This window comes from Eulemur rufifrons, chromosome 7, assembly GCF_041146395.1.
Source record: "Eulemur rufifrons isolate Redbay chromosome 7, OSU_ERuf_1, whole genome shotgun sequence".
Taxonomy (NCBI): Eukaryota; Metazoa; Chordata; class Mammalia; order Primates; family Lemuridae; genus Eulemur; species Eulemur rufifrons.
In genome coordinates, this window is record NC_090989.1 from 148,776,522 (window position 1) to 148,785,203 (window position 8,682).

At 51.2% G+C, this 8,682-nt stretch overlaps 1 long non-coding RNA gene and 1 pseudogene across 2 annotated transcripts; one reads left to right on the top strand and one right to left on the bottom strand.

Moving 5' to 3' along the window:
- The first annotated feature begins 1,855 nt into the window (after positions 1-1,855).
- LOC138386810 (protein-lysine N-methyltransferase EEF2KMT-like) lies at positions 1,856-3,226 on the top strand (annotated as a pseudogene).
- Positions 3,227-4,248: 1,022 nt separating this feature from the next.
- LOC138386811 (uncharacterized) lies at positions 4,249-7,109 on the bottom strand. Of its 2 annotated transcripts, XR_011233897.1 has the most exons (4): positions 7,004-7,109; positions 6,038-6,113; positions 4,908-5,043; positions 4,249-4,732 (listed from the first exon to the last, which is right to left on the bottom strand). It is a non-coding gene; the product is annotated as an uncharacterized lncRNA (long non-coding RNA). The 2 variants fall into 2 exon arrangements; XR_011233898.1 differs by lacking the exon at positions 4,908-5,043.
- Positions 7,110-8,682: the final 1,573 nt, after the last annotated feature.

An 8,682-nucleotide genomic window follows, 5' to 3' on the forward strand; every position in this document is an offset into this window, starting at 1 on the left:
GTTATTGTTTCAACATGTAATCAGTGTAAAAATTATCAATGAGACATTTTACATTCCATTATTTGTACTGTCTTTGAAATCTGGTGTGTGCTTTGTACTTGTAGTATTTCTCAATGAAACTAATCACATTTTGACACTGGAAAGTGAACCCCAAAACTGGGGTCCTGCCTGAAGGCCAAGAAGGCTCTTGGGTTTGTGCAGGAAAGAATTCAAGCTCGAACGTTAAGTTGGAAATGAAAGCAAAGTTTATTAAACAGCAAGCAGGCTACCCTGTAGACAGAGCAGTGACTATCTCTCAGAGCAATAGAGAAGAGCTCCTGTTCATTACTGGTGAACTCTATTTATGGCTCTCTCGTGATTACATGCTAAATAAGGGGTGGATTATTCATGGCTTTTCTGGGAAAAGGGTGGAGATTTCCAGGAATCAGGGATTTCTCCTCTTTTGTAAGGTGACTTCCAGGGTAATTATAAAATGTCAAGGTGCTGGTGGGAGTTTCTTTTAATCTGTTAATACATTATAAGCAGAGTAAAATGAGCTACAAGGGCGAGCAGAGGTCTTTCTCATTGCCATCTTGGCTCTTACTGGTCTTAACCAGTTTCTTTACTGCATCCTGTTCTCCTGTTTTTGTCAGAGGCCTTAGTTCAGGTTTTGCAACTTTTTTAACGAGTTGGGCCTGCTGGTTTCCTGTCTCACTTTCAGGTGCTCAGTGGCCACATCTGGCTAGTGGCTACTGTGTTGGACAGCTCTAGAACACGATTTGACCATACACACTTAATGGGAGTGACATCCAGGGAGACTGGTTTGTTTTTTCTTTAACTGCATAAAAAAAATTAGACTTTTTTTCTGTAGCTTTATTGATCATATTAATATTGTATTTAAAGCATTTCCTTGGCCAGGTGTGGTGGCTTACGCCTGTAATCCTAGCACTCTGGGAGGCCAAGGCAGGAAGATTGCTTGAGCTTAGGAGGTCGAGACCAGCCTTAGCAAAAGTGAGACCCTGTCTCTACTAAAAATAGAAAAAATTAGCTGGGCATGGTGGCGGAAGCCTGTAGTCCCAGCTACTCGGGAGGCTGAGGCAGGAGGATCACTTGAGCCCAGGAGTTTGAGGTTGCCGTGAGCTAGGCTGACACCATGGCGCTATAGCCGGGGGGACAGAGCGAGACTCTGTCTCAAAAAACAAAAACAAAAACATTTTCTTGTTATTAGATACAAATAAACATATTAGTGATTTTGTGTATTTTGTTAGGAATCAAGATTTTCATTACAGGCCTACCTCAGTTGTGCTTTGCTTTACTGTGCTTTGCAGATACTGCATTTTTTACATATTTTTTTTTGTTGTTGTTGAGACAGAGTCTCACTTTGTTGCCCAGGCTAGAGTGAGTGCCGTGGCATCAGCTTAGCTCACAGCAACCTCAGACTCCTCGGCTTAAGCGATCCTACTGTCTCAGCCTCCCGAGTAGCTGGGACTACAGGCATGCGCCACTATGCCCGGCTAATTTTTTCTATATAGATTTTTAGTTGTCCATATAATTTCTTTCTATTTTTAGTAGAGACGGGGTCTCGCTCTTGCTCAGGCTGGTCTCGAACTCCTGACCTTGAGCGATCCACCCGCCTCGGCCTCCCAGAGTGCTAGGATTACAGGCGTGAGCCACCGCGCCCGGCCCATTTTTTACATATTGAAAGTTTGTGGCAACCGTGTATCGAGCAAGTCTATTGCCACCATTTTTCCAGCAGCATGTGCCCCCTTTGTGCCTCGGTGTCCCACTTTGATAATTCTTGCAATATTTCATAGTTTTTTGTTATTGTTATATCTGTTATGGTGATCAGTGATCTTTGACGTTACTGTTGTAATTGTTTGGGGGGGGTGGCATAAACCAGGCCCATATAAGACAGGAAACTTTATCAATAAATGTTGTGTGTGATCTGACTGCTCAACCAATTGGCTATTTCCTTGTCTCGATCCCTCTCCTCAGGCCTCTCTACTCCCCGAGACACAAAACTATTGAAATTAGGCCAATTAATAACCTTACAATGGCCTGTAAGGGTTCAAGTGAAAACAAGAGTCGAATGCCTGCCTTTGAATAAAAGCTAGAAATAATTAAGCCTTTGAGGAAGGCATGTCAAAAGCTGAGACAAGCTGAACACTAGGCCTCTTGCACCAACAGTTAGCCAGGTTTCTGAAGGAAGTTAAAAGTGCTACTGCAATGAACACATGAATGCTAAGAAAGTGAAACAGGGGCCCTGCCCCCGCCATGGTGCCAGAGGACAGCCTGGGAACCCAGGGGCTGCTGCGGAGCTTTAAGCGCGGCTTCCTGGCTGCGCACTCACTGGGCTCCTTCCCCTGGCAGAGTCTAGAAGAGAAACTAAGGAACTCATCGGATTCCAAGCTGCTGCTGGGGATTTTGCAGAAGACTGAAACATCCTCTGTGTGTGAAGCACCCGCCAGCAGTGAAGTATGCCCAGTGCTGTCTCTCCGAGCTCATCAAAAAGCACGAGGCTGTCCACCCACAGCCTTTGGATGAGCTGTAGGACGCACTGGCAGAGGTCCCGACCGCTCACAAGTCCAGCCACGGAGCTATCTGCTGCCTTCAGGGGACTCCGTCACGCTCTCTGAGAGCACAGCCATCGTCTCCCACGGTACCACCGGCCTGGTCACATGGGACGCCGCCCTCTACCTCACAGAATGGGCCATAGAGAACCCAGCAGTCTTCACTGACAGGACTGTCCTAGAGCTCGGCAGTGGAGCTGGCCTCACGGGCCTGGCCATCTGCAAGATGTGCCATCCTAGAGCCTACATCTTCAGTGACTGTCATAGCCATGTCCTTGAGCAGCTCCGAGGGAACATCCTTCTCAATGGCTTATCATTAGAGCCAGACCTCACCGCCAACTCAGAGAGCCCCAGGGTGACAGTGGCCCATCTGGACTAGGATGTCGCGACGGTCCCTCAGCTCTCCGCCTTCCACCCAGACATCATCATCGCAGCAGACGTGCTATACTGCCCAGAAATCATCCTGCCACTGGTCGGGGTCCTGTGGAGGCTCTCTGCTTGCCGGAGGGACCAGCAGGCTCCTGACGTCTACGTTGCCTTCACCATCCGCAAGCCAGAGACGTGCCAGGTGTGCACCACTGAGCTAGGCCGGGCCGGGATCCGATGGGAAGCGGCAACTTCTCGTGGCCGGAAACTTATTTCCTTACAAAGGGCACTGAGAGATGGCAATTCTGTAGCTCGTGCTCTAGGCCTTGCACAGGCTCCTGAAGATTATTGTGAAAGTTGAATCACTATTGTGAGAATTTTTGTGGGAAAGCAGATAAAACTTTCATAGGCGCTAGGTGCAGTGGCTTATGCCTATAATCGTAGCACTTGGGGAGACCAAGGCGGCAGGATCAACTTGAGACCAAGAGCTCGAGACCAGCCTGGGCAACATAGTGAGAACCCATCGCTACAATAAATGGAAAACTATGCCAGGTGTGGTGACGTTTGCCTGCAGTCCCAGCTACTCGGGAGGCTGAGCCCAGGAGCTGGAGGCTGCAGGGAACTACAATCATGCCACTGTGGCACGATTAGCCCGGGTGACTGAGACCCTGTCTCCTTTTTTTTTTTTTTTTGAGACAGAGTCTCACTCTGTTGCCTGGACTAGAGTGCTGTGGCGTCAGCCTAGCTCACAGCAACCTCAAACTCCTGGGCTCAAGTGATCCTCCTGCCTCAGCCTCCCGAATAGCTGGGACTACAGGCATGCGCCACCATATCCGGCTAATTTTTTATATATATATTTTTAGTTGTCCAAATAATTTCTTTCTGTTTTTAGTAGAGACGGGGTCTCGCTCTTGTTCAGGCTGGTCGCCAACTCCTGACCTCGAGCAATCCTCCCGCCTCGGCCTCCCAGAGTGCTAGGATTATAGGCGTGAGCCACCTCGACCGGCCAAGACCCCATCTCAAAAAAAGCATAAACAAAAAACTTTCACTAGACTTGAATATTTGAAGAATGTTAAATCACAGACCACAAACTGTGTCCTAATAAAATATAAACTGTTTATGTGTGGGGGTGCCCCTTTCTGTCAGCAGTTCTAGTTCTTAAGAAAATCACCACAAATCAGAAATGAAAATTTTGGCTCAAAAGCAAGCATTTCCTTTTTGCAGATAACATGCATATCAAGTATGACGTTGCCCAGCCTGGACACTGAGTTCCTCCCGAAGCCCAGCCCAGCGTAGGCCCGACACACCTCACGGCACCTGCAGCTCGGCGGCAGGTGCCGTTTCCAGGGCAGGAACACGACAGAGGCAGGGCAGGGAAGGGCACACGCTGGGGACGACAGCACAGAGCGGAGAGATGCTCACAGTCTCAGCAAGTAAGAGAAACGTAACCCGGGAGAGGAGCACAGAACAGGAGGGAAAAAGAGAAAAGAGGATGTGCCTTGGAGCCCCCAAGGAAGCCAGGACGGACCATGGCTTCCCCGACACAACTCCTGGCTGTTAGAGCTTTATTCACATTTTGGCCTCTGACTACCAGGAGGCGCTGCTCAGGAGGGTTTGTCCTGGGACTCGGTTGTGGGTGGAGAAGGGGCTGGAGAATCCTGGGGTGTAGTCTCTGGCCCCAGGGGTCACATGTCCATAAGCAAAAGGAGCACAGTCCATGTCCAGCTCTTATCCCACCGAAGCCGCTCTGACTCCCAGAGGTTCTTCCGGAACTGGCTGAGTTTGCCAGCAGGATCAGGAAACTTTGAGAAAAGCATCTACAGAAAATCAAATACCAGAACTTATCTCCTTGTTCCTCCCCACCCCATCCCAGGTGACCTCCTAGCTGACCCCAGGTGCCCGGCTCAGCCCAACAACGCCCCCCTCCAACATGCCCACTCTCTCACTGGGCACCCAAGGCCTCTCACGCCCTGGCAATGCTCCATCTCCTACTTGACAGCGAGTTTTCTGGAAACGTCTCTGCGTGTCCTGCTCTCCCACACTCCACGCCCTGGAGCACCTCACGGCCTCTGTGTTCCTGCCCCCGGGAGCACCTCCTCTCAGCCTCTGGCCTGCACAGTCCCACCGTCTGCCGGGAATGAGGTGACGTCTGTGTTCTTTTCAGCCTTGCCAAACCGTCTAAATCAGGGGTCGGCACACTACAGCCTGCAGGGCAAACCCGCCCCCCTATCTTTGTAAATAAAGTTTTACTGCAACACAGCCATGCCCTTTCTTCGACAGATGGCCTGTGGCTGCTTTCACGCTATAGCAGGGTCAAGTAGTTCTGACAGCGACTATGTGATAAAACCTAAAAGATTTTCTACCTGGACCTTTATGGAAAAAGTTTGCCAATATTTCAGTTGTCAAGAATGATGATGTATTACTTTCTGGAACAAGAAACAAGCATCCGGGTGGGTGCGGTGGCTCACGCCTGTAATCCTAGCACTGTGGGAGGCTGACGCCGGAGGATCGCTTGAGCTCAGGAATTCTAAACCAGCCTGAGCAAGAGCGAGACCCCGTCTCTACTAAAAATAGAAAAATGAGCCAAGTGTGGTGGGTGCCTGTAGTCCCAGCTACTTGGGAAGGCTGAGGCAGGAGGATGTCTGAGCTCAGGAAAGGGAGGCTGCAGTGAGCTACAATGATGCCACGGCACTGTAGCCAGGGAGTTGAGAGTTGAGACTGTGTCTCAACAACAACAAAATAGGAAACAAGCCTCCTTTGCAGAATCCCACCCGTCTCTCAAGGCTGGTCCAAGGAGCTCCTTTGACTCCCCACTCTCACTCCCTGAGTCCCGATCGCGCCTAGACTGCAGCCCAGCCCGCCTTGCTTTGGCATCATCTGTGTGTTGTAAGCTCCATAAATCCAGGGGGCAGGCAGGGGCGTGTCCTAGTTTTCCTCAGCCCTGGCCACTTGAAGCAGGACAGCACAGCAGGCCAGCCTCTGTGACCTCTGCTCCCTTCTCCGGCCTTTCCTCCAGCCCCAGAGTAGTCCCTCCATGGCTGCGGGAAGCAGTAATCGGGGATCACGGCTCAGTGCCCATCTCCAAAACCCCCAAGCCCTGGAGCAGGGCCCTACGCAGCTACCTGCAGCTGAGCTGCCAGTTCCTCTGAGTCTTGGAAGACCAGGCCGTTTTCTTCGTGTTTGACAAGCTCATGCAAACTGTGGAGAGAACAAGGGGCCTGAGGGCTGCCTGGAGGGGGAACCCGACCCTGTGGTGCCCACCTGCCCTGCCCCACCCACATGCAGGCAAAGCTGGGGCAGGAACAGCCGGTTTGGGTCCAGCGAGCCTGTTCCGATTTGGCATCTGAGTGAGAGAAAGACCTGGAACGATGCGCATCAAAATGTCCAAACTGGTTTGGATGAGGGGCCCTAAAGGGGATCCAGACCTTCTGTGCTGTGTGCTCTTCGATGGGAAAGTACTCAAGAATAAAAACGCTGAAATAATTCTTAACCCCATGCCCAAGAAACAAGGTAAAGGCACCCCTGCCCCTGGGGACTGGCTTGGCACACTAAGCGTGGCTTCTCTGGGTCACCAGAAGGTCTGGTCCCAACATGCACTGAGCCCAGCTCACCCAAGGGTCTAACATCCCAAATTCCCCGTCCAGGGGCTGCTCCTGAGCAGGGCTGAGTGCTCAGCATGCTGGGGCTGCTGTTTCTAGAACTGCCAACACTGCCCTTTCCAAACACCCATCTTTGCCGGGTCAGGTGAGGTCTCAGAATTACACTCATTTAACTAATTCAAATCCAACTATACGAGCTCAGCCAAAGGGGACATGGGGGGAGAGAGAAAGAGAGACAACCCCATGAGCTGTGCAGGCAGTTCCAGCCACCATTCTTGATGAGCATAAGCAAAACACACCCTGCTCTCAGCCACCACTGACTGAGCTGACGCATTCCTGGTGGCCTGTCACGAGCAGCTCAGACTGCGGGGGTTCCCCCTCGGCTACCGATTTGAGAACCTAACCCCAGGAAGACTCGGTTTCTGCTCCTACCACTTGACGTTCACGGCACACACAGCCAAACAGCACCCAAACATGTCCACCATCTACCTTCATGGGCAGGTCCAGGCCACTGGAGGATTTGTGCAGACAGACGCCCAGGTCCACCGACCCTGTGGGGCGAGGGGGCAGTCAGTGCCGGCCTCCGCCCTGGGAGCACGAGTCCTTCCAGGACAGTGGAGCGACACCTCCCATGGGGAGTGGAAATCGGATGATGTCCCTGACAGCCCCAAATACAAGTGGCATAAGTTGGCCCCGCAGCCTGGCCAGGGCCAGGGACATACATGGTGATGCTCCCAGCTGCCATGCCTGACATCTATAAACTGCCAGTTACTTAACTTATTTATTTCAGTTGATTTAGTTTCTCTACTTAACCACAACTTATTTTAAAAGAACTCCTACACGGTTATTGTTAATGGGTACAGAGTTTCTGTAGGAGGTGATGAAAGAGTTTTGGAAACAGACAGTGGTGATGGTTGTACAACACTGTGAATATAATGAATGCCACTGAGTTGCACACCAAAAATGGTTGAAACAGGAAATTTTGTTATATATTTTTTACAGCAATAATTTAAAAAAAGAACCTGAGCTGCCACTGTGAAAATAAAGCCAAATAAACAACTTAACATTACTAAAGACTAGGTAGAAACTTCTGCCTGCCAAAGGCTCTCCGCCCAGACTGCCTACTGGAGGCTGGAAGAGGAGACGTTAGAGACATGTCAACAGCAAGCCTCGAAGTCCCCCTCAAAGCAATCAAAAGGGAATGAGGCCAGGCGTGGTGGCTCACGCCTGTAATCCTAGCACTCTGGGAGGCCGAGGCAGGAGGATTGTTTGAGCTCAGGAGTTTGAGACCAGCCTGAACAAGAGTGAGACCCCGTCTCTACTAAAAATAGAAAGAAATTATATGGACAGCTAAAAAAATATATATAGAAAAAATTAGCTGGGCATGGTGGCGCATGCCTGTAGTCCCAGCTACTAGGGAGGCTGAGGCAGGAGGATCACTTGAGCCCAGGAGTTTGAGGTTGCTGTGAGCTAGGCTGATGCCACGGCACTCTAGCCCAGGCAACAGAGTCAGACTCTGTCTCAAAACAAAAAAAAAAAAAAAAAGGGAAAGAGGCAGACGTCTCGCTGGCGGAGGCAGTGCCGTGTGAGAGGCTATCCCTGCACCTCCCAAAGTCCTCCCACACCTGGGGACAGTGGCCACAACCCCAGGCCCAGGCCTTCTGCGGAAGGGAGGGCAGGATGGAACAGAGAGAGGGGTAGGAGGCCAAGAGCAAGTGGCCCCCTAGAACCTCAGCAAACAGCCTCGGCGCCACCAGCCAGGGAGGGGCTGGTACACCAGGAAGCGGCCTCCTCTCAGGAGCTCAGCCTGCGATCTCAAGTGGCCTCAAGCAAGGCCCAGTCCAGCCTGAGGCCTGCCTGTATTGGCCCTTGAGCTAAGAATGGCTTTTACATTTTTAAAGGGTTATAAAAACATTATAAGAGGCCCTAAACTCTCTACTGTCTGGCCCTGTTTGGAAGAAGTCTGCTCCGCTCCCCAAGGGCCTCCCCTTTAATCACCGCCCTCCCTGAGGCCTCCTGACTGGCCTCTGACCTAGCAGCAGGGGTAGTCCTCAGCCTCCAGCCAGGGGGTGCAGACCTGGATGTGCAGGAAGCACTTCTGGCCGATGAGGCGGCCGTAGTAAGCCTTCAGAGGCCCTTTGCCTTCACGGAGAAAAGCAGTCACTGCC